Source organism: Natator depressus, chromosome 3 (genome assembly GCF_965152275.1).
Source record: "Natator depressus isolate rNatDep1 chromosome 3, rNatDep2.hap1, whole genome shotgun sequence".
NCBI lineage: Eukaryota > Metazoa > Chordata > Testudines > Cheloniidae > Natator > Natator depressus.
The window spans coordinates 174,214,744-174,233,720 of record NC_134236.1 but is presented as its reverse complement, the minus strand read 5'-3'; the positions used below and the strand labels follow the sequence as shown (position 1 = coordinate 174,233,720).

The following is an 18,977-nucleotide window of genomic DNA, read 5'->3' as shown; positions in this document are numbered from 1 at the left end:
GAAGTGCTGCAGTTCTGCCTTTCACCTATCAGAAGTCGCTGTGGCACCAGAACACCCAGCTGCCAGAACCCAGTTGGATGTCATCACAGCACTCAGCCATGGAACCAGATGAGGACAGACAGCACCCAGGGCTGCTGGAGAATCACATACTAGGGTACTAAGGGGCTGGGGCATGGGCTCAGGAGCTATTTGGGTGACAGCACTGAGCCAGGGGCTGAATGAGGCCACCTGGGGATGGGGGTTACAGGGACACATGGGGATCGGGGCAAATGTGCCTGACTGAATGGGAGAGGTCTGGGGTCAGCAAGGGTCTGCATGGGGGAGGCTCCCCAACTCCCTAGCAATCCCTCCCCCCACCAAACAAAAAACAAAAAAAGCCACCGGTTCCATATTTCTCCCACCCACACCCAATAACCTTCCAGGTTCACGCTCAGGCTCCTTTCCTCTCCCTCAGCTCCTTCATTACCCATGACTCCCCCAAGCCTTTGCACTGCTTCTGAAGGGTGAAGGAAAAAATGTTTTTGTATTGTAATATAAATGAATTACTCCAAGTTATGTATTAATATGCCTAGTAAGGAATCTATTTGTTAAAAATACATTACCTCTCTTTTTTTTCCGTCTGTATTGTTAGACACGTACTTGCTGACAGGTATTTTGAAATAAATTACCAAAATAATTGAAATTGGCATGATTATATTGTGTGTGTTATTTTGACAAATAAAATATGCAGAATTTCAAAATATTGTGCAGAGAATTTTTAATTTTTGGTGCAGAATTCCCCAGGAGTTGTAAATACCTCTCTCACCAAGAGGTATAAAATCCTGGCCTCCTTGTCAGCTGGGGTGGCCCCTGGGTGTTACTGTCTGGATGTTTCTATGGCTGCCTGGATGAATAGGGAGCTTGGGGCATGGTGAGAGAACAAGATGTCTGCTCCCTTAGCCAAGAACAAACACCACTCCTCCATCCTCTAAAGGATAGGGACAGAAGTGGCTATATATACACCATACAGTTCTTGCCAGTTCCAATATGGCCTCTTTAACTGGGAGTACTATTTGGCTAGATCCGTATAGGCTGTAGTATGTCCAAGAGCCTGTGTTGCAAGTCCCGGGTCTACTGTAAGGGATTTGGAGCTCTTCTGCTATACTCCATATTAGTTATTGGAACTGTTTATGGTAATCTGAAGCAGAAAGCCAGACTGGAACAATCACCTCATTGTGCAAGGAAGACGACATGTCAGTACTGGAGGTACAAGTGGATCAAATGTGACTTCCTCCATAGGTTCAGGAGGCTCCCTGGTTGATCACTTAGGGGAGAGCAATATGATTCCCTTTGGGATTGCATGGACTCACGCTTTCGTGCATACAAGTCACGTGGCCCCCAGTGAGCCCAACATAAAGTGTCACAGGTACCATTGGTCCTGAAAGGGGGGTCCCACTTGGAGGGACAAGGCTGGAAGCAGGAGGCTCTTGAACCTCTGTCCAGACTGAACTCTCTTGCTGAAGGGGAAGATGGATCCACTGGAACATCAGACTCTCCAGAAGATGAAAAGGTTGGGTCCAGTTCCATTGGCATTGCCATCAGTACTGGTATTGGGAAGCTGCTGCCAGTGAATGGAATGGGAGATGAGCTTCTCCCTGGGATTAGAATCTCACTGGTGAGGGTCAGTGCAGACAACAAGAGGGAATCTGAGTCTGGGAGAATGAAGATATCCTCTGAAGTGGTGTTGAATGTTGGAGCCTTAAATGCTGAATCTTGTTGCCCCATGCCACTGGAGTCAATGTAAAGAAACTCTTGGTAGTCAGTGATTCCTTCCAGAGTTGTGGCAGTATCGCCAGTGATGGAGCCTCCATCCACATGGCTATTGTTGGCACCAAAGATTGGCTGCTTGATTTTATTTAGTACTGAGGTTGGTGCTACTTATGCAAAGAATGGCTGAAAGAGCCTTGTTCTTATGCACCTTTTGCTCACAGTCACAAAGCTTAGGAGGATCTAAGTCCTTGAATCCTGGGTGAGAAAACTCACTTGACTTGGACAGGGGGAGAGACCGTCTCTTAGAAGATCTAGGAGGGGAATCAACTCTTATGTTTATAAGAGTGCCTCTTACTTTCATGAGAATGCAGAAATGAAGGGTCCTTCACTCTAACCATACCCATTCTTGAGTCAGACATCAGACTATGAGGTGCACTCCTCGATGTCTCAGGCTCAAGTATGAGGCATCTCACCAACTATCTGACTGAGGCCTCATTAAGTGCTTGCTTCTAAAGTCTGAATTCTCACACCTGCCAGATGCAGCTCGGAAAGGAGCTGCAGATACTGCACTTAGGCTATGTCTATGCTAGAGACCTTACAGGGGCACAGCTGTACCTCTGCAGCTGTGCTTCTGTAAGGTCTCCAGTGTAGCAGCTCTCTGCTGATGGGAGAGAGCTCTCCTGTTGGCATAATTAAACCACCCCCAACTAGTGGCAGTAGCGCTTTTCCCGCTGACATAATGCTGTCTATCCCGGCACTTCTGTTGATATAACTTATGTCTGTCGGGGGGCTGTTTCATACCCCCTGAGCAACTTAAGTTTTAACGACAAAAGTGCTACTGTAGACATAGCCTTAGTGGAGATATGAGTTTCTGAAAGACAGTAGAGGCAGCAGTGGTGGTTGTCACTGACCAAAAAGGAGCAGAAGATGCAACTCTTAAACCCTGGAAGGCAGAGGACAATCTATATCCTGCCCCAAGGAATCAGAAGATTTCCTAGGGTGAGGAATTAAACTAAGCACTGGTCTACACTGAAAAGTTACACTGGTATAGCTATGTCTTTAAGAGGTCTGAACCACCCACACCCCGAGAGAGATAGTTAACTGTAGACAGCACCAACACCCTAGCTACCACCTCTCAGGGAGGCGATTTGCCTACAGTGACTAGAGAAGTCTTCCAATGCTGTAGTGTCTACGTTGAAGTGCTACAGCAGTGCAACTGTAACGTTTTAAATGTACACATAGCCTAAACTAAAAACATAAAACTTTTAAACATTTACAAGAAAAACATTGAAGAGGATCAGCTCTGGACACTGGAGGATTCCAACCTACGTCATGAGGCAGTAAGGAGGAACTGGAAAGGTGCTGGTCTGCACCACTCCTTATACCTGGGGTATGAAGCATCAGGGAAGCAACTGCACAAGCGTGGACCAACTGATGCTACTTGTTAGAAAAATCTTGTCAGGCCTATTGAGCACATATTTACCCACTGTGGAATACACATAGGGATCAATACTCAAACAAACAAAGTCACACACTAACATTTCACCATTTCTATAAAGTCTGTCCATATGTCAGTGAACTGATCTGTATCATTTTTATTACAGAAGGACATCCTCTCCATCTCAGACAGTGTAGATATATCTGTATACCATTCTTCAATCACTTGCCTGGATTTTGATTTCTAATACTGAAGTGTAAGTCTCTAAGCTCTGTACAGCTACAGTTTCTTGGAAAAATAAAGATGCCAAGTGTTCTCTACTAACCAGAAAATAGCATGTTATCCTTTAAGCACAATGTCAGATGACATATAAAAGTTATTACTTCTGACCTTCCAGAATCGAATAATATTGGGGCAACTCCACATCACATGAATCAAACTGCTACCCCATTTCCTGACAATGCCAGCATTTATCAATCTAACAGTTCCTGATTTAAATAATTTATATTGCATCTATGTTCCAGATAGTATTATCCAATTTAAGATATACTTCTCTTGACTTAATGCCTCCAATTAGTTTAACAGAAAACTGTTTCTCCATATTTGGTAATGGCTAAATCTTTACACCAGCGGGATCTTAATGTAGTATCTAGTTCAAAAATCTTTGACAAAAATGCATATAGCATTGCTAATGGTCTACAGAGGCTCAGCAAGGTTCTGACAAAAAAAGGATTTTGTGGAATTTAAAGCAGCAATACTTTGGCAGTGCTTGTATATCCTATCATGCCAATAACGAAATTTGAACTGAAATTGACCTGAATTGCAACATCTCGTCCCCTACTCTACCTTTCTGCCTCCCTGCACAAAGTTTTTCAGTTTTCTTCATTTCTTGTGCAATCACACTTGGCAGCACTTCATATATTTGTATTCTTCCTGTAGTATGGAGTGTGGTCTCTCAACTCACCCTCTTGGATTCCCATTCAGAGCCCACAAATTCCCCCACATACTTCCCAACTCCACCACACATGGCCACACAGCTTCACCAATAATCATATTAAAGCAGGACTGCCAGCACTGACTTAAGACTGCCCCACACTTCCCATTAAAAAGATCCTGCGTTCAATTGCTTATAATTTTGCCAAACACTAACCATTTGGAGAGAAGTTTTCCATGTCAGCTGTCTGCCTTGGTTAGAATTCGAAACTTCAGCCAAAACAATTCAGCCATTTGAAAATAGTATTCAGAAAAAGCACATTGTTTTGCCCATGTTAAATTCTGATGACTCTCTTTGAGAAGCTCTACCACATCCATGCTTTGTGTCAGGGATGTGTATTTTATTGCCCCATAAAACTTCACTGCATTTGGCACAGTAATAAGCTCTAAATGAGTTGCAGTTGCCTCTTCTTCAGTGGCAATTTGCTAGAGCTTCACAGTTAAATTTCCTCAAGATTCTGTCCACAATGGGCATGCTCCAGCCCAGGACTCAACAGCAATTTCCCTGCAATTACAGCTCTGGGCTTCTGCAGATTGGGCCAGACACCAGAAATGAGAGCAGGAAGCATCTCTCCCCTGTGCTAACACAAGCTGCCTGACAACTGCAGAGGGGATAAAAGGGAGACTAGCTGGACCCGGGGGGGGGGGGGGGGAGGGCTGAGATCAGATGAGGAGCCAAAGGGTAAGACTGGAACTACTGGAGCAAGGAGGAAGCAACTGGGAACCAATGGGGACATACAAGTTAAGTGGAGGAAGAGGCAACTAGAGGCCAGGGTGGGGGAAAGACTGGATGAAGACCCTGGAAGGAGTGTGGGGAACAAGGACTGGCTAAGCAAGGATACTGGAACTGGGAGCACAGTAGGGAGAAACTGGATGGAAAATCTGAATGTATACAATTAGAACTTGCATGGGAGACTGGGCTGAGAAGTCTGAGGATCAGAGACTGACTGATTAGGCAATGAGAATGCAACCAGGACAAAGAGCTAGGAGTGTGGAAGAGATGAGACTGGGATAGGTTGGAAGGATTGAACCAAGAGGGGTCAAGCTTGAGGGGGAATAGGTAGAAAGATCTGTGGCCACTAGAGTACACTTCCTTGAATAACCCAAGATTCCTGAATCTCTTCATCTTTCAGCAAATATCTGTGAAACCCACTGGGGCAAAGTGTCCCATGTCCCTCTACTGCTGGTCCACATAAGAGGACAACCTCCTACTATTCATATCACTTATTCCATTAGCTCAAGGGGCAAAGGTCTGTGCGGTAGCTGTAAACGCTCCAGCCTTGCTGGTGAAACATATGGCTGTCAAAATGATGTCACCTAAGTTCACTCTAAGATGCGCAGCTGCGCAGCAGACTATAAGGGGCCATGCAGGTGCGCAGCTACAGTGGCCTGGAGAGGAGAGAGGTAGGGAGTGCCTGGGGACTGGGGAGAGGTGCAAGTTGGGACGTGCAGGGCTGCTGCCAGCAGAAGATAAGCACCTCTCCCCTGAAGCATCTGCCGACGGGGAGAGGGATGGGATGGGATGAGATGAGATGGGGGGTCCTCTGGCCCCAGCCCTGGGGCAGCCTGCACCCCAAACCCCTTAGCCAGCCCATTCTCCCAGACAGAGCCCTCACCCACCCCCATATCCCAACCCTCTGCCCCATCTCCCCACACCCAGACCCCCCTTCTGAGCCCCAATCGCCTTCCCCTGGATCCCCTGCAGAGTCCCATTGGCCCTGCACCCAGAACCCCCAATGAGCCCCTGTGCATCCAGATCTCCCACTGAGCCACCTACATCCAGATTGCCTCACATCACACCAAGATCCCCCCACACTAAGCCCCTCCACACTTGGATCCTGCTGGGATGAGCATGCCCACCCACACCGGGTGGAGAAGGGCAGGACCCCAGGGTGTTTCTGGACCAGGTCTGGCCCTTGCATTGTGTCAGGGTTGGGTGCAGCCTCACTGAGTCCCTGTACAAGGGGAAGTGAGGGCTTCAGAGTTATCTCCCACCTCAGTGCAGCCAGTGACCTGTGCTCCACACTGCCATGCTGGAGCGACATTTATTTATTGACAGATAAAATTCACAGAATTTTGTGTGCATAATTTATTTTTGGCACAGAATTTTTCATTTTTTGGTGCAGAATTCCCCCAGGAGTACAACTTAGTGAAGACATGACAGTTTGTAGCCTTCACATGTGTTAACAGGTTGAGGTCAGGACTATGGGGGAGCATAAGATTTACCCCAACCTTCTACATCGTGAAGGATACAAACTGCCATGTCTCTGCTAATTTTCTACCTTGTTAGTTAACACCAGTTAAGCATGCACCTTTTGCCTGGTGAAGACAAAACTAGTAAGGCCTCCCAGCCCCATCATTTCAATACACACATGCACAGGATGGATAAAAATGAATGATTTTTCCCCCCAAAAAATTTAAAGGCTTTTTTTTTTAATTTAAAAATCTATTTTAAATAAAGTTAAGACAAATTAATTTAAACTTTATTTTCCAAGTATGACAACCTATGTTGTAGGCCTAAACTCACTATAATCTATTAAAAGAAAAGGAGTACTTGTGGCACCTTAGAGACTAACCAATTTATCTGAGCATAAGCTACAGCTCATGAAAGCTTATGCTCAAATAAATTTTGCAAATACAGACTAACACGGCTGTTACTCTGAAACCTATAATCTATTAAAATCATTCAAATTTCAAATATTGAGCAGCATGTTTGCTATCAATGTTTTAAAGAGAATCAAATCACTGACCTGGTGGAAGTAATTGGCTAAGCACCTGGAACCTGAGTTTGCTAAAAAGTGCTAAACCAATTTTTGACAGCAGTAGTCTTCTCTGCAAGTGCAGAGGGAATTTTTTTTCAGTTCAGTTTATTTAACTAATTCAGTTCAACAACTTGTGACTCAAAGTTAAGAAACCAACTGTTAACTGGAAAAACAAAAAAGCTTGTTTTACTCCTATCTATGAATAAAAGCTTGTCTACACTACAATATTAAGTCAACCTATGTTAGGTTAGCTTAAAGCCACTGCAATAAGTACTCTGGTGGCTGATGTCCACACTACCCTCCTTCTGTCAGTGGTGCGTGTCCTTACCAAGAGTGCTTCCACCAACTGAAGAGAGGTAGTGTTGGGTGGTGAGAGCCCTGACTCTCACCACCATGCAGCTCTCCACCAGGAGCCTAGCTGTCCCACAGGCTTCTCGCCTCCCTGCTCCCAGCTGTCCAACAAGACAGCCAACAGCTGATGCGTAGATACTGTATTGCCCTAACGACACCAACAAAAGCCCTATGCCTCTCATGGAGGTGCAATTATGATGTCAGTGTAGTATGGCATTTACATTGGCAGGAGCAAGGCTGTAGCGTAGACACTGACATAGTTAGGTCAACATAAGCTGGCTTATGTTGACCTAACTCTGTAGGATACACCAAGTCTAACGTCTGGTTTACACTACGGGGCTAGGTCGAATTTAGCTGTGTTAGGTTGATTTAAAAATAACTGCATTGACACAACCAACCCCGTTCCGTCGACTTAAAGGGCTCTTAAAACCGACTTCTGTACTCCTCCCCGACGAGGGGAGTAGCGCTGGGTCAAATTTGGTGTAGTGCGGACGCAAATCGACGGTATTGGCCTCTGGGAGCTATGCCAGAGTGCTCCATTGTGACCACTCTGGACAGCACCTTGAACTCTGATGCACTAGCCAGGTACACAGGAAAAGCCCCGGGAACTTTTGAATTTCATTTCCTGTTTGGACAGTGTGGCAAACTCAGCTGCACAGGTGACCATGCAGTCCCCCCAGAACCGCAAACGACCTCCAGCATGGACTGAAAAGGAGACACTGGATCGGATTGCTGTATGGGGAGAAGCATCTGTGCAGGCCGAACTCCGATCTAAAAGAAGAAATGCAAAATTTGCCAAAATCTCATGTGTCAGAGTCCCATACATGCTGCTTCTATGATCAGCTGCATGGCATTTTAGCGGGGGACCCTACCACTATCCCATCACTGTCCGTGGACACCTGCAAGCTGGGAGTCTGACGCAACAGGGAGAACAACTTTGTGGATGAGGAGCAGGAGGAGGAGAATGCGCCGCAGGCAAGTGGTGAATCCGTTCTCCCCGGCAGCCAGGACCTTTTCATCACCCTGGAGCCAATACCCTCCCAAGGCAGAATCCCCAACCCTGAAGCTGGAAAAGGCACCTCTGGTGAGTGCACATTTGTAACTACAGTACAGGGTTTAAGAGCAATAGCGTTTAATGTTTGATTTGCCCCGAAGAATTGGGATGCATTCGCAGCCAGTACAGCTACTGGAAAAGTCTGTTCACGTGTCTGTGGATGGAATGGGAATCCTCCAGGGACATCTCCATGAAGCTATCCTGGAGGTACTCTAAAAACCTTTGCAGAAGGTTTCTGGAGAAGGCTGCCTTATTTCATCCTCCACGGTAGGACACTTTACCACGCCAAGCCAGTAGCAAGTATTCTGGAATCATTGCGGCACAAAGCATGGCAGCGAATGGTCCTGGGTTTTGGTTGCATTCAAGCAACATTCGGTCTATATCTTTGTGTTAGCCTCAGTAGAGTGATATCATTCATGGTCACCTGGTTGAAATAGGGGAATTTTTGTAAGGGAACAGTAAAAGGACCCCGTTCATGCTGGGCAGCTTGCGCTTGGCTAAAAGGGATCATCCCAGAAAATAGCCACGCGGCGGGGTGGGGGTACGTGTGTGCTGCACATCCACCCGAAAACTGCAGCCCCTCCTTTTAAATGTGAAACCCAACCTATTTCTTACTCTGGGAAAGGAGGGCGCTTCAGTTTGAAAACATTCCCACATGTTATGGAGGCGTAAGAAGCCAACCCCGCATACCAAAAAGCTTACCATGGCTGCCTGGAAACCGAATTCTGTTGCCCAGCCATGTGTGGTGTCACCATACCCGCAGGCGCTCAATATAAAAGGCAAAATGCGACTGCTGTCTGCTGTGAATTGCTTGATTCACTATGAAAGAGTCTTCCTTTTGGTCTCAGAAATGTATCATCTTAAATTTTACTCTCCCTTTTTATTTCCCCCCAGGTGCAAATGTTTCTACGCTCCCCCTATCATCTCCGTCCCAGATGTTATAGCAGATTAGAAGGGGGAAAAGAAAAAAAAAAAACGCACTCGTAACGACATGTTTTCCGAGCTCATGCAGTCCTCCCGCACTGACAGGGCATAGCTTAATGCATGCAGGCATTCAGTGGCAGAGGCCAGGAAAGAATTAAGTGAGCGCGAAGAGTGGAGGCAGGATGCGATGCTGAGGCTGAGGCTAATGGAGGAGCAAATGGACATCATGAAGCGTCTGTGGAGCTGCAGGAAAGCCAACAAGAGCACAGCCCCCTGCTGCACCCACTGTATAACCGCATGCCCTCCTCCCCAAGTTCCATATCCGCCTCACCCAGATGCCCAAAAACGTGGGGGGGGGGGCGGGCGCAGAAGGCTCCAGGCACCCAGCCACTCCACTCCAGAGGATGGCCCAAGCAACAGAAGGCTGTCAAACAGTTTGATTTTTAGTGTGGCTACAATAAACAATGTGGCCTTGTCCTTCCCCACAACCCACTTGGGCTACCTTGCCTGTTACTTTTTTTTTTTTAAATTAATGAAGAAAGAATGCATGTTTCAAAACAACAGTTACTTTATTTCGAAGAAGGGAGAGTGGTTGGCTTATAGGGAATTAAAGTCAACAAAGGGAGCGGGTTTGCATCAAAGAGAAACACACACAACAGTCACACGGTAGCCTGGCCAGTCATGAAACTGGTTTTCAAAGCCTCTCTGAAGCGCAGCGCGTCTTGCTGTGCTCTTCTAATCGCCCTGGTGTCTGGCTGCTCAAAATCGGATGCCAGGTGATTTACTTCAACCTCCCACCCCACCATAAACATCTCCCCCTTACTCTCACAGATATTATGGAGTACACAGCAAGCAGCAGTAACAATGGGAATGTTGGTTGCGCTGAGGTCTGACCTAGTCAAACAGCGCCAGCAAGCTTTTAAACGTCCAAAGGCACATTCTACCACCATTCTGCACTTGCTCAGCCTGTAGTTGAACTGCTCCTGACTATTGTCCAGGTTGCCAGTGTACAACTTCATGAGCCATGGGAGCAAGGGGTAGGCTGGGTCCCCAAGGGTAACTATTGGTATTTCAACATCCCCAAAGGTAATTTTCTGATCTGGGAAGTAAGTCCCTTCTTGCAGCTGCTCCAACAGCCCGGAGTTCCTAAGTATGTGAGCGTCATGCACCTTTCCCGGCCATCCCACGCTGATGTCGGTGAAACATTCCTTGAGATCCACCAGTGCCTGCAGCACCACTGAGAAGTACCCCTTGCGGTTCACGTACTGGTTGGCAAGGTGGTCCGGTGCCAAGATGGGAATATGAGTTCCGTCTACCGCCCTACCACAGTTAGGGAACCCCATTACAGCAAAGCCATCCAGTATGACTTCCACATTTCCCATAGTCACTACCCTTGACAACAGAACGTCAATGATTGCACTGGCTACTTAGATCATAGCAACCCCCACAGTAGACTTGCCCACTCCAAATTGATTCCCAACTGACCAGTAGCAAGTCAGGCTATCGCCACTCACTTCTCAACTGTCAGGGCAGTTCTCATCTTGGTATTCCTGTGCTTCAGGACAGGGGAAAGCAGAGTTCCAGGAAAGTGGCCTTATGCATGAGAAAATTTTGCAGCCACTGTGAATCATCCCATACCTGCAACGCTATGCAGTCCCACCAGTCTGTGCTTGTTTGCCTGGCCCAGAATTGGTGTTCCACTGTATCAACCAGCCCCACTGCAGCCATGATGTCCCAATTGCCACATCCTGTGCTTTCAGGAACGTCTGTGTATATGTCCTCATCAAAATCCTCCTCGTGCTGGCATCTCTTAGCCCGGTTCTGCATATACTTCAGGATAACGTGCGAGGTGTTTACAATGCTAACAGCAGTGGTGACGGTGAGCTAAGTGGGCTCCATGCTTGCTGTGGTATGGCGTCTGCATGGGTAACCCAGGAAAAAAGGCACGAAACGATTCTCTGCCGTTGCTTTCATGACATGTACCCAAAACCACCCGCGACAATGTTTTTGCCCCATGAGGCATTGGGAGCTTAACCCAGAATTCCAATGGGCAGCTTAGTGGGGACATACGCAATCGACTGTATAAAACTGATTTCTAAAAATTGACTTCTATAAAATCGACCTAATCTCGTAGTGTAGACATACCCTAAGTGTGTGACAGGATGAGACCAATCAGTTCTAAAATTCTGAAGGACATGGTGACTGGAAACAATCAGTTCAACTCACTACCTACAGATAATACTTCTTTTGTTTAATAAGGCAGACTGTTTTAAACGCAAAACACGTTTTGATAAACCTATTTTTTTCTTTTCTTATGTAAACAGCACATTTAAGATACTTTAATTTAATAAAAAGTTTTCAATGCTATTTGTGAATTTTTAAATGCAAATCTCCATCCAAACAGAACCCATTTTCTAACATACTAAAAAACCACAATTAAGAATCTGAATAAATGTACATAAGCTATATAATTGCTTAAATAGATATATAGATATAATATATCCTCTTAGTTAGCCAAAAAACTACTACATTTAAGTGAAAAGGCTATATTTAGTTGTTAATCAACATGTCTTAATGGTTTCCAACCAATGAGAATCAATCTTTCTTTAGGAAAAGTTCAAATGCAAAAACAAGATGCAAAACGGTGATTTAAAATTGCTTTGATTTAAATCAATCCACCGTGCCACATAAGCCATCCATCTGACACCCAATCCCATAACACGCTCATAGGATTTCCCACCTCTCTCCTCAGCCCCCATATAACAAATATACATGCCTCAGGGTTGCCAACTGTTTAATCACACAAACCCAAAGACCCTTACCCTGCCCCTGTCCTGCCCCTTCTGAGGCCCTGACCCCCCATCACTCGCGCTCTCCCCCACCTCACTCATTTTCACCAGGCTGGGTATGGGGTTGGTGTGTGGGCTCTGGGCTGGAGCAGGAGGGAATGCAGGTTGCAGGCTCTGGGAGGGAATGCAGGGTGTGGGAGGGGGTGTGGGCTGGGGCAGGAGAGGGTCAGGACATACCTCGGGTGGCTCCCAAAAGCGACTAGCACATACCTCTGGCAGCGGCTCCTAGGCAGGAGGCCTCCATGCACCACTTCCCGCAAGCACTGCCCCTGCAGCTCACAGAGTTGGCACGGGGGCAGCGCACGGAGACCCCCTGCCTCCGCCCTCCCCAGGGGCTGCAGGGATGGTGCTGGCTTCTTCCGGGAGCAGCATGGAGCCAAGGCAGGTAATGCAATATACACAAAGCCCTCCCCCAGCTTTCCCAATACATGCACACAAGGCACCCCCAACTTCTCCTCCCCCGATACATACCCCAGTCACCCACAAGCTTCTCCTATCTCACCCACTTCCCAACCGCCACTGCTCCTCCAAAGCTTCTCCTATTCTTCCTTCCCTCTTCTCAACCTGCATGAGCCTTCAGCTTCTCCTGTTCTTACTCCCATGCTATAGACATCCCCCCCCCACACACACACCCCAATTCTTCTCCCCCACACAGGCATCCCAGCTGCCCCTTCTATCCCAATATTTAAACAGGCCTCCTCTCTCCCCTCCCCAGGACAATGTAGACCTCCCAGCTCCTAGTATCACCCTGAAAAACACTCATGTCCCCCAGATCCTCTCCTTGTCCCCAAGACACACACCCCCACTTACCAGCCAACTCCTCTAACCACCCAGTACACAGGCAGACTAGCCTGCCTGCCCGCCCCATCTATTTTAAATGAAGAATTTCTTCAAAATCTTAGAGCCACTAAAATCTCATATTCATGGGAAGCAGAACATAGGGTGTTCAGAGCTCATGTCACTGCCTACACGAGATATTTGTGCTAAGCGAAGGAATGTTTAAACGAATTCCCGATACAGTTGTATGGCCAGGCTGCCATGATGACGTAGTTAAAATTGTGGAACTAGCCTGCAAATATAATCTTTGCATAATACCATTTGGTGGAGAAACAAGTGTTTCTAGTGCTCTCGAATGTCCTGCAGATGAGAGAAGAACTATTGTTTCATTGGATACGTAAAAAATGAATCAAATTCTCTGGATAGATGAGAAAAACTTAAGTGTTCATATAGAGGCTGGCATTATTGGACAAGATTTGGAAAGACAGCTTGGTGAGAGTGGTTACTGTACAGGCCATGAACCAGATTCTATGGAATTCAGCTCCCTTGGAGGATGGTTGGCCACACGCACATCAGGCATGAAAAAGAACCACAAACCTCAATCCATCAGAAGTAGACCCACCTGCTTGGCTGCAATCTGACCTCCCAACTTCCTCTCTAAAAAGTGCCCACACAGACCCATACCACCGCATCTTGCCCCCCACAGAATACATGCATAAGCCCACCAGCCACACATACCCCCTACACAGGCCCAGCCAGTCTCACTGCCCACCCACTACAGACTGCCAGAAAACATGCACAGGCCTGCCAGCCTCCCCCTCAATACATACTCAGACCCACCTCCGACTCCCCTGCTGCCACCCCACCTCACAATACACACACAGGCCCCACCAGACTGCCTGCCTCCTCCCCAAATACACAAACAAGCTTCCCTACCTGCCTGCCAGATGTCCTCAGCCCAACAAAAACAAACACACACACACCAGTCTTCAATTTCCACCCAACACACACACACAGGCTCACCTGCCTCCCCACCCCAAATGCCTGTCCCCTCCCCCCAGCACCAAATGCCCACACACAGCACACTCCTATCCCAAATGCCCACACACAGCCCAGCCTACCCTCTGTCTCCCCTCTCCCCCAACTACAATGCCCACCTATCCACTACATCCCCTCCATCAGTCCTAAATACACATCTAGTCCTCCCTCTCCACCCAGCCCCAAATGCTCACACAGCCCTGTCTACCTTACCCCATATCAATGCCCGCACAACCCTGTCCACCCACCAATTCCTCTCTCCTGCCCCCACAAGGCTTGTGCACAGCACAGCCCACAGCTGCTTCCTTGCCATTCCCCAAAATAAGCCTGGCTACCATCCCCTGATAACCACACACAGCCCAGCCAACCACCCAAAAGACACATCACCCATCCAGCCTACCTGCCAGCCATTCAAGAATACACGCAGGCCTGCCTGCCACCTCATCAATACACAGAGGCCTTCCTACAGCATCCCACCACCCACACACACACAGACCGGCCTGCCTACCAGCCATCTCCATCACTTTCAGTACAAACACAAGCATGACTTCCTACCACTGCCAATACACAGACATGTCTATCTACCAGCCACATCGCCCCAGAAAAAATGCAGAAGTCTGCCTCTCTGCCACCTCCACTCCAACCCAGACATGCACAGGCCTGCTTTATATTGGGGCAGAGGCAGAGATGACACTCAGAGGTCAACTGCCCCCCAATACATAAATCACCTGTCTACTACCCCAATACACAAACAGACCTGCCTGCTTGTCACCTTTCCTCTCTCGATACACAATGCACTCCCCAAAGAAAACATACACAAACCCTGCCTGCCTAACTGCCACCTCCTCCTGAAAAAAACCCCAAAACCACACAAGATTGCCTTGCTTTCCTGTCAGCTAGCCATCTAACCCCAGAAATAAAGACACATGCCTACCTGTCTTCCTATGACCTCTGGCCCCCCAATACATACACAGACCTGACTCACCACCCCCCGAATATAAACAGGCCAGCCTGCCTACGTATCAGTACCCCCCCCAACTCTTCCTCCCACGGAATAGTTACAGAGGCCTGTCACTTCCTACACCCCAAGTCACACAAAGGCCTACCTGCTACCTTTCCACCCGCATACACACACAAGCCTGCCTGCCACTTTCCTTTCCCTCACCTCATACAACAGAAGCCTGCCCATAGGGCGGATTAATTTAAGTCACCGACTTAAATCATTATGTAAATCACCAAGTAGAAACCCTAAATGTAAATAAATTTTAATCAGCCTTTTCATTTATACTTCAGTAATTTTCTAAAGAAAGGTGCACTCTCATTGGTTGATATAACCACTAATACATGTTGATTTACAACTAAACAGAGCCTTTACACTAGATTTGGTACTCTTTTTGCTACCTAGGAGGGTACACTGTAGCTATATACATTTATTTAAGCAATCACATAGCGTAATATTTTCCGATTCTTATTAATTGTACACTTAGTATGTTAGAAAACTGTGAATGATATACTGCTTATTTACTATATAAGTGTCTGCTCATGCAAGCTGCATTAGGATGGTAACTGGAATTTAAAATACACCAAACAGGATATAAAATGTATGCTTACTAAACAAAACAAGCCCTTAATACACTACATGACCTATTGTGCCATATTTATAAAGCTTGACCTCAAAAATTAAATTGTTTTCCCCTGATTCTTTCTTTGTACAGAAAAAAAACTTCTTAACTCAAAGTTTTTGATAGAAGCTCATGGATTCAGCATATTTCATTTAAATGTTTTAAGAGGTTATAAAATTCAGGCCTTACCATTTTGTATTAAATTCAGATTTTATTTTAAAGAGGTTTGCTTTTAAAAAGTAAAAATTATAAAATTAAAAACAAAAATTATCCAATTTAAATAAAATCTTTGATTTTTATTGTGCCTGTCTGCCACTTTACTCCTCCTCTCTCCCAATGTCTGTCAGCCCCCTTCCCCCACCATGCACTTGCAGGTATGCCTGCCAACCTCCCTGCCACCTCACCCCCATACACTCACAGGCATTCCTACACGCCAGCCACTTTCCTCCACCCTCCAAAACATCAGAAGTCAGCCTGCCTACCAACTAGGCAGTCACTTTCCCTGCCTATAAACAGACATGCCTGCCTGCTGCCTTCCCCTTAACCCCCACCCATACACACACAGGCCAGCCAACCAGCCTGCCATTTTCCTCCTAAACTCTCACCCCCAGTATACACAGACCCTTCCTCCTACCCTCCCACCCCTAGTAAAAACACAGGCTGGCAGGTATGCCACTTTTCCCCTATCCACATCTCAGTACACTTACAGGCCTAACCTGCCAACCTCCCCTCCCAACGAACATTCAGGCCTCACTATCACATGCCCCTTCTTCCTCCCACACATACACACAGGCTCTGACTGCCTACTGCCCCACCGCCACACACACAGGCCCTAACCGCCCCCCAATATGCACATGCACAGGTCGCCACGACCCCCACTACGTATACACATGCACAGATGCTGCCAGCCACCAGCAGCACCTGAAATGCATGGACACACACAGACCCTGCCTGTAGCCACTGCTGCTCCACCAAAACATGTGCAGGCTCCACCTCTCACCACAGTCCCACACCCAAAATACATGCACAGGCCCTGACTGCCACCACCACAGCACCCCCTCCTCCTCCCTCCAAAACACAGACACATGTGCACAGGCCCCATCTCTCACTGCCCCCTCCAAACACACATTGACACACAGGTGCCACATTCCCCCCATCACAGCCTTCCCAAATGTGTGCATGCACACACCCCCACAGGCTCCACCTCCCCCCCCCCCGACTCCCCAGACAAGTACAGGCATGCACTGACCATGCCTACACTTCCCCCACCCCTCCAATGCGCACATGCATGCACACGCAACACCTGCTCCTGCTGTCCCCAAATGCACATACACACGCCTGTGGGGGCGTGTGCCTGGGGGGCCCAGTACAGGCACACGCAGGCCCTCCCACTGCCTACCCCCGCCCCAGTGGAGGCGCACACAGGCCCTCCCGCTGCCTACCCACTCCATCACCCCCTCAAAAAAACAGGAACAGGCCCCAGCTCTCCCCCCCACCCCAAAATACCAACACACAGGCCCTCCCACCTTCCCCGCAACACACCCACAGGCCCTGCCTGCCACCTTTCTTACTACCTCCCCAGTGCACACGCAGGCCACTTCCCCCCTATCCTCTAAGCACATGCACAAACAGCTCTGCTTACTCCCTGGCCCTTCTGCCTGCCACCCTACCCGCCCCCAAATACAAGCGCACGCAGGCCCACCCGCTTGCCGCCAGACCCACACTCCAGTACACACACAAGCAGGCCCTTCCACCCCACCTCAGTACAGGTGCAGGCAGGCCCTCCCCCTGAGTACAGGTGGCCCTCCCGAGTACAGGCGCAGGCGGCACCCTGCAGTACAGGCACAGGTAAGTTCTCCCGCCTACCGCCCTACCCCCCCCCCCCCAAGTACAGGCGCAGGCGGGCCCCCCCCCGTACAGGCGCAGGCGGGCCCCCCAGTTGCCACCCTACCCCACCCAGTACAGGCACAAGCAAGGCCTCCCCCCAGTGGCTACCCTACCTGCCCCCGTAGTACAGGCAGCCCCCCCCAGAGTTACCACCCTACCTGCCAATCAGACACACGAGCCCCCCCAGCTGCTACCCGACCCACCCACTGCACATACACACATGCTCGCATAGACCATCCATTTACCACAGTACCCCCAATATAGGAACGCAGGTCCACATGCCACCCTACCCACCCCCCAATATACACAGATCCCCTATACCCCACAAACACGTGTGTGCATGGAAACGCCCCACCTGTCCCCCTACGCCCGTCCAATACAGGCTTGCACGCATGCCCCCCACCGTCCCAGCACACACAGGTCAAGGCCCTGCCTACCACCCCCATATCTCCCCAGTACACGCACGTGCGCGTACAGGCCCCGCCTTCCCCCTTCCCGAGACACAGGCCCTGCCTGCCCCCTAATACACACACATCCTGCACCCTTCCCCATATCCCTCCCACAAAACACACACCCCGCCTTCTGCCCTACCCCCTGCGGTACATGCGTGCACAGGCCCCGCCTGCCCGCTCCCCATACTCCCCCCACAATACACACTCACAGACCTCGCCTGGCCCCTACAACACAGACACACGTTCCTACCCCCTTCCTCATTCCCCTCCCACAATACACACGCAGGCCCCGCCTCCCCCTTCACACACTGGCCCGCCTTCCCTTTTCACCCCCTGTACACACGAGCACAGCCCCACCTGCCCGTCCCCCACACGCACAAGCCCCGCCTGCCGGTCCCCTTCCCCCCTACACACGCACAGGCCCCGCCTGCCCCCCCGTACGCGCAGACAGAGGGCTCCCGGCGCTGCGGAGAGGCCTCCCACTCCGCAATGCCCCGAGGCGAGTCGGGCCCTGGCCTGTACCTGGCCGCGGGCAGCGTTTGTGCCCCGGTGTCCGAGGGCCGGCCTGGCCCGGTGCGGGGTGTGGCTGGCAGGGTCTCACGCTGCGGGCGCTCCGGGTTGGCCTCCCCCCGCCGCAACAGCCGCCCGCTCGCGTAGTCCGAACGCAACCAGCAGCACCGACATGTTGGGAACCCCTCTCCCAGCGCCCGATGCTGGGCCCTCCCCCTCCCGCCGCTCACGTCAGCATGCAAAAGGCGGGGTGCGGGGTGAAATGATCCACCCCCAACAGCCCGGCCTCGGAACCCAACTTAGGCAGCCCAATTCTATTGGCTATCATGTCTGTCATTTAGTTAATCCCACCTCTTCCTGACTCCCATTGGCCAATACGCCTGCCTGCTGCACATATGCTAAGCGGCATTGGTTAACCCCTTTGCCACTCACCAGTTGCCCCATCCTCTCTCCGCCCGCCCAGATGGCAATTGCCGTGTGCCCTAGCCTAGTACTGAAAGCTATTGGCCGCGGCTACGGTCAATCAAGTGCCTCTCCTGTCATCCTCCTTACTTCTGCGCACTTTTTTACC

At 49.2% G+C, this 18,977-nt stretch overlaps 1 protein-coding gene and 1 pseudogene across 3 annotated transcripts in view; one reads left to right on the top strand and one right to left on the bottom strand.

Moving 5' to 3' along the window:
• The window catches only part of PPM1B (protein phosphatase, Mg2+/Mn2+ dependent 1B), a 95,873-nt gene extending 77,240 nt beyond the window's left edge, over positions 1-18,633 (bottom strand). For all 3 annotated transcript variants that reach the window (XM_074949364.1, XM_074949363.1, XM_074949365.1), the window contains exon 1: positions 18,419-18,633. The gene's annotated coding sequence lies outside the window, so the exon portion shown is untranslated. The remainder of the gene's footprint in view (positions 1-18,418) is intronic.
• Positions 12,491-13,538, top strand: LOC141984556 (alkyldihydroxyacetonephosphate synthase, peroxisomal pseudogene; annotated as a pseudogene).
• Positions 18,634-18,977: the final 344 nt, after the last annotated feature.